The 7,081-nt window shown below is 44.4% G+C and overlaps 1 long non-coding RNA gene across 1 annotated transcript in view; it reads left to right on the plus strand.

The window, feature by feature from the left end:
• Positions 1-3,895, plus strand: part of LOC102029330 — a 14,520-nt gene extending 10,625 nt beyond the window's left edge. Inside the window, exon 3 of the long non-coding RNA XR_262070.2 lies at positions 3,626-3,895. This is a non-coding gene — a long non-coding RNA (uncharacterized LOC102029330). The remainder of the gene's footprint in view (positions 1-3,625) is intronic.
• Positions 3,896-7,081: the final 3,186 nt, after the last annotated feature.

Consider the following 7,081-nt stretch of genomic DNA (forward strand, 5'->3'; position numbering starts at 1 on the left):
CATTGATAATTTCCTACCATTTTGTTTGTAATTTGCTAAGTCCCCCCTATTATTATGTTATCCTTCTTTTATTCTTTAAAATAAAAAAAAAAAAAGAGGGGACAGCAGCGAAATGGAGAGGGGAGGAGGGAAGGGCAGGTCAGAGAGAAAGCACAGGAAAGGAGACATTTTACATGTGGGGTAATTCTCTCTTGTTCTCTTGAGCTTATGAAACTCAAAAAGCTTGTGCCTTTCTGAGCTCACCTCGTGTGGACTTGGAAAAGTTCTCAGTTCGGTTTCAGGATCCCTTTGCACTCTTAATACTATACACTACTGAGGATCTCAAAGAGTTTTCGTTTATGTGGATTATGTTTATAAGCATTTACTGAGAAATTTAAAAATATTTATTGGTTCATAAAAATAATAATAACCCCATCATGTGTCCGCAGAAACACTTTTTCTGGTGTGAATAACTATATTTTAAAAAATGGGGTGGAAAGAGACATTGTTTCAAGCTTTTGCAATTCTCTTTGGTATTTGGCTGGGTTCTCATATCCACTTTTGCATTCACTGTTACAATAACATGTTATGAGGCCTCTAGGAAGCTCCTTCTATATTGTACTTGGGAGGATAAAATAGGTCCCCCCAAAGCCTTAGTATTATTGTGAACAAACCATCAGGGATCCCCAGACCATATTTTGTGGACCTTTGATTTAGGAGTTTATTCTTTTGTTTTTGTTTTTGTTTTTGTTTTTTTTTTTGGTTTTTCTCCGATATCGGGAACCGAACTCACAACCTTGCGCTTGCCAGGCAGGCGCTTTGCCGCTGAGCTAAATCCCCAGCCCTAGGAGTTTATTCTTAATATTTCTCTTTTTTGCTGTTCCAAGTCAAATATGCTTTTGGGAGAAAGACCGATTCTATAAAGATAATTGGTTTAAATTTCAAATACATACGTTCTAGACATCTCTTGTCCTCACAGGTGTCTGGCTACCCTTCTGTCTTTGTTCATCTTGCTCTGTGACCTCTGTGGGTAATTCAAGAGGCTCCCTGGTCCTCTGCTTCCAGCTGGGTTTGGCCAGTGGCGGCTGCAGGGAGAAGAGTGAGACTGGGATAGTTACTCTGAGGTTAACAAGGGCTTGCTTTGTCTTTCACCCAAAGGTCAGAGTTCTTTTCAGGAGATCCTCTGCACATAAGCCCCTTCTATTATACAGGTTTCTTTTCTTTTCTTAGTGATGCTGGGGATTGAACCCAGGGCCTTCACACTGAGCTACATCTCCAGCTCTTTTTAAACTTTTGAGTCAGGGTCTCATTAAATAGTTAAATTGTCCAGGTTGGATTCAAACTTGCGATCCTCCTGCCTTAGCTTCCCAGGGTGCTAGGACTAGAGGTCTGTTCTATCTTGCCTGGCTTGTCTACAGGTTTCTGTCATCCCTTCCTGTCCTTATCCCTGCAGACAGCAGTGATAACAAGCTCCCCGGAACTAGCCCTAGGGTACTAGATCTTATGATTTATCTTTACTGTGACTGTATTTTTGGAAATAAGTTTATTAAACTCTTCTCAAAATTCCAAACTTGAGTACATCACCCATTTCCCACTGGACTGTAACATATTTGGTCAGAGGAATGACTTCAGTATAAAATTCAATTAAAGTATTATTCATAGCATTGAACCAACTTGATTTTTTGTTTTGTTTTGTTTTTTTGAGACAGGGTCTCCCAGTGCAGTTCAGGCTGGCCTTGAGCTCACTTTGTAGCCCAGGCTGGTCTTGAACTTGCAACAATCCCCCTGCCTCAGTCTCCCAAGGGCTGGGATTACAGGCGTGTGCCACTACTCCTGGCCCAACTTGATTTGAATGGAAGCTAGAAAACTGTAAAACTATGGTATCTCAGAGACTGGCCTTTAATGGGTCAGGAAAGAGAGGGATGGGTGCACTGGAGACGAGCTGATATCTGTAAGGCCTTTCTGATTTGGGGTCTGCTTGGTTTTACTTTCATTTGTACTAAGATAAAACAGAAACACAGATGAAAGTGTTTATAAATGCTAATGTGGCCATGCTCTGGGGCAGCAGCGTGCCAATGCCAGCAATGGATCATGATTAGCCCAAACCAGTGGTTTACTGTTTTATTTTTTGCCATGCTAGGGGTCAAACTTAGGACCTCATGAATGGTAGGCAAATTCTCCATTACTGAGCCATATTCCCAGCCCAAGCCAGTATTTCTTCAAGTGTAATTCCCAGACCAAAGCATCATCCTCACCTGGGGAACTTGTTAGAAATGCAGATCCTCAGGTCCCACCTGAGGCTTACATATATGGAAACTCTGAAGGTGATTTCGGGCAGTCTGTTTTAAGGACTTATTTAGATGCTCGGTAAAATTTGAGAATTTCTCCTTTGAGCTACTCTTGACGTAGTAGTTCCCTAATTTCTTTGCTCCCCTGGCAGCTAGACATGGTCATGTGATTTCCTCACCCTTACTGCGTTGAACCTAGACGTTATGTCTGAAACTGCAGTAACTATCGTGCAGTCCTAGGGAAGCAAGATAATTGTAGAAGCCCTGATTCAGACAGAACTGCCCACTTCTAGACCTTTTGTTTCATGAGAAAATGCTACCCTCCCAATCCAGTGATTTAAACCACTGTTTGGGTTTTCTGTTTACAACCAAATAGATTTCTTAATGTGGGATGGTTAAAAAAATAAAATAAAAAGACTTTTCTCCTTATGATGTTAAGAAGTAAAACTTCTTGTACTACTGAAATAAGTATTTAAAAATATGGAACTGAGGGCTGACTACTTATTGATTTGAAAGGTCAGTCTGTAACACCTATGGCTCACCTCTTGCTGAATTACCCAGATACTTGGGGAGAAAGTCCTCGTTCCTAGGTGGTCCTTCTCCGGAGCTGTTTGAGAAGCATTTCTAAGAGAAACCACTGGGGGAGGGTTTTAGCTCAGTGGCAGAGCTCTTGTTTAGTACGTGTGAGACCTGCGTTCAATACCCAGCAGTCCCCCACCGCAAAACTCCTGTCTTGTGGTTTAATGAACATCAGGGTTAGATATTGCTAAGAAAAGAGCAATGGCCAATTATTTGAAGACAGCAGCCTCTATTACCAATCACAGTATCTCATTCAGTGGATATTTAATATTTGCATAGTGGGACTGGTGAAATTTTTTCAGTGAAGAAAACAGGTTTATTAATGGAGCATTTCTAGTGGCTAAGAGAGGAGTAGGTTGGGGTTGGCTGTATAGCTTAGTGGTACAGCACTTGTCGATCACACATAAGGCCCTAGGTTCCATTCCTAGTACCAAAAAACCAACCAGAAAGAGAAGCTCAATTCACTTAGGTCAGGTTGCCTTAAGTTTATATCAAAGCTCCTTGTCAGAGAGAGCATAGTAATCTGTATATAACAGGGACACAAACATGCTGAATAAATGAGACTTTTTATGTGACATAAAGCTTCACATCCTCGCTGTGACTGTATGAGGGATTCTATGCACCATATTCTACTTACTCTATGAAATAATCATGTGGCGTTAGCAGCACTGGATTACCTGTGACCTAAGGGTATGGGCTTAGGACACCTGCAAAAATGGGTCACCCAAATATGTTGGGAGAAAGTGGTTATCTGATTTCTGATTTTTTTTTTCTTTCAGTGCTGGAGATCAGACACTGGGCCTCGTGTATGCCAGGCAAGCATGCTGCTACTGAGACATAACCCCCGCAGCCTTGACATCTTGTTTTAAAAAGGAACTTCCATATTGTAACCAACATGAGAAAATCAGAAACTTTCTGCATTAAGGTGTTATTTCAACTTTGCAAATTACATATCCTGACTGCTTTGCATTACTATGAGATTCTGAATCTCTTCTTCTGGCTCTGGAGGAAGAGTGTTATGATTCCTACTTTATTATAGAATGAAGCAAGGCTCACAGAGTTCAGTAACTAGCTCACACAGCTAGTGTAGATTCCATTATGATGGTACTTAAGTGTTTATGACACATAACATGTTTATGATGACACACATTTGTGTTCCTTTGAAAGTTGTAAAAGTTGTTGGGACTGCTTTAATGGTTTAGTATTTTAATCAAAACATACAACAAAGTGAACCTAACTATCTGTTTTGGTGTCTCTTGTATTGTTAGCACCTAGAATAGTATTTGTTGCCTTTTTTTTTTGGCAGTGGGATTGAAAGGATGAATGGTACAGTCATCAGCCTACCTACATGATTGAACTTTACATAATTTTGGGGTCAACCAAAGAAGAGAGAAGAAAATCAAGCAGGGCAAGAAAATTGCTTTGATGCCTTTCCGTGGTTGCTTGAGTTTTCAAGACAGGGGTCTTCAGGTATCTTCACTTAGTTCTTCTTTAGCATAGGCCTTATTTTGGAAGCTGAGGTCCCAGACTCCTTCCCCTTAGATAAAGTATGTCAGGCAAAGGAGTGTGATTTGAGGAAATATATTCTATAAATCATTTGATAGTTATTTCCCAAGAACTGTATGATCTTATACTGCTAATAAAGAAGGCAATGGAGAGGTGATATTTAATTGGTCCCATGTGCTTTATTTTTTATTAGCACATTACCCCTGAACATACAGACATAGGGAAAAGAGCCGGGTAAGGAGGCACACACCCATATCAGCACTCAGGAGGCTTCAGGGATAGTGAGTTTCAGGCCAGTCTGAGCTGCGCAGTGAGGCCCCATCTCAAAAATAAACAAAAGAAATGTGGAAATGGAATTTTAGTTTATGGCTGTCTCCATTTCACCATGCCAGAGGTTATATATAAAGCACTGGTGTACATAAAAATCACTGGGGAGCTATTTAAAAATTTATCTTTCTCCCTGCATTTGATCCCTAGCACCACAATTACAAATAAAAGTAAAAATTTGTTTTTCTGAGCTTGTAGACATGAATGGACCTGGGAATCTATACTCTAGGTGTTTTTGATGTTTGTTGTTTATTCGCCATGCTGTGAGAGACACTACCCTTAAGGAATCTTAAGCGGGTTGAAAAAAAATCTGAATTGCAATCGTCTTCATTTATACCATCCTCAACATCTATGTTGGAAATGTCTTATTCCTAAATTTGCCCTCCCAAAGCCGACTCCTTTGGTCTAAGCTTAAATCACCTGCCCCAAGCAATTTACACCGAAGAATGAATAAGGTTTAAAGCCTCTTTCAAAGCACTTGCATTAAAAATACATATACATATAAATGTATACAGAAAATATGCAAAAATCTTTATATATCCTAAGGTAACTGCCTCTATGACACTTTTTATTTTGGGTGAACTAACCTGGGCAACACCTTCTAGTCTAGTCTAATTGGTTTGAGGAATCATGCCCGCTTTCTTCACCTACTGAATTACTATAATTTATTCTGGAAGCACCCTGTGTCGGTGTGAATCCTTCCTGTCACCCACAGGGAGGATCCTTTATGTCATCACCATCCCCTGCACATGTTTCAATGATCTCTTCTCATCTTGAGCCGGGATTCATTTACTTTTGTTTTTTCCAGCTCCGCATACAATGCTTGGTAAATAGGCACTCATTTTCTGTGGAATGAATGATTGAATGGCAGAGCCTAGGCTGGGACTTTTTAAAATCAATGCTGACTTAAACCACGGAAATGCCAAGGGCTGCACACTAGGCAGCAAAGAAACAATCAAGATACCACCTAACAGCACATAAGTCCTCTTGAAGGGATCACCTGTCTCATTCACTCAAGTCACTTTCCGTCCTTTTCGGACAGGCCAACTTCCCGCCCACTCTCCCTGCGTAGACAGGTCAGGCAGGTATCCCAGCTCAGCGGCTCTGATTGGCCGGCGATGATTTCATTGTTCGGGAACATCCGGGCCTTCTCCTCCTTGCAACACCTCCCCAGAGCCTTGCCGCACGCCCAGCTTCCCACTCCTGCCTGTGCCCCACCCATTTCTGAAGCAAAACCACCACCTCTTCCCAGCCAGCTTCTTGTCCTCGTCCTCACGATCCCTTCCCTTCTCCACGCCAGAGAGGCATTTGTTTCCTCCAATGAGGGTTTAGGGCGGCTCTGTAGACCAATCAGTGGCCATCTGCCTGCGATTGTGGGTGGGACTAGGCGCCCACACCTATAGCTCGATAGCCCGTGGGCTCCTTTATGGCGCTGGTTTCACGCAAGCCTTAGAGGTCAAAAGTAAGGGAACGTGGTCCTCAGGGAACGGGAAGAATCCGCACAGGCTCCTCTAGGTTTGGCCGTTTTCGAAGACTAGCCAATCGCTTTCGGGATACTTCCCCGCCTTTTGCGCGTTCATTTAAAAAAAGCCGGTGTGACGGACTTGGAAATTGGTTCCGTGATGGACACGTCGAGCAAGCCAATGACCGAGGGTTCAGGGCACCGTTTGAACCAATAAAACAAAGGAGTCGCTGAGGCGCCGGCCCTGCGGGGCGGAGCGCAGGTGGGCGTAATTTGACTGACAGATGAGCCCACTTAAGGCTGGCGTGGTGGGTTGGTCCATGACGTCCGGGAGGTTAGTTGCAGAGCGGAGGCGGGGCTGAATGAAGTCAATGGTAATAAAGGGTTGGGCCTCGCACAGTGGGCGGTGTTTGATGGATAGCTGACCTTGCCAATTGAAGCTGGTAACTGATGACCAATGGGAAATTAGAAGCTCAGAGGCGGGGCCATGTGGGCGGGGAAAACTGAGTGCGGCAGCACCAGGGGAGAGAAATTGGGCGGGATAACAGAGATTGACAGGCCTCCCAGCAATTCGGAGGCCGCAGGAGGCCGCGCGGTGCCCCAATGGGTGGGCTGTGGGGGCGGGGCTCTCCGGAGGGCGGGGAAAGGCAGGGTGCGGAGAGGGGGTTGCAGAAGGAGCCGAGCCGCCGCTGCTCAATGGCGGAAAAGCCGCCGGTGCTCTGACCGCCTCGTCCCCCTAGCAGTTGCGGGGGAGTTTCCTGCCGGCGCGGCTGGAGTCTGTGTTTCTCAGCGTTCGGTGGCTGGAAGATGCTCCAGAGAGACGAGGCTGCGGCGGAGGCGGAGGCGGTGGCCGTATCGGCGGCGACTCTGGGGTGGAGAGAAGGCGGCGGCGGCGGCGTGAGGGGCCGCGCGGTGTAAACAGCCCCGGGGGCGGCGGGGC

The sequence above is a fragment of the Chinchilla lanigera genome, unplaced genomic scaffold (assembly GCF_000276665.1).
Source record: "Chinchilla lanigera isolate Chin_1 unplaced genomic scaffold, ChiLan1.0 scaffold00040, whole genome shotgun sequence".
In the NCBI taxonomy this organism is placed as follows: domain Eukaryota; kingdom Metazoa; phylum Chordata; class Mammalia; order Rodentia; family Chinchillidae; genus Chinchilla; species Chinchilla lanigera.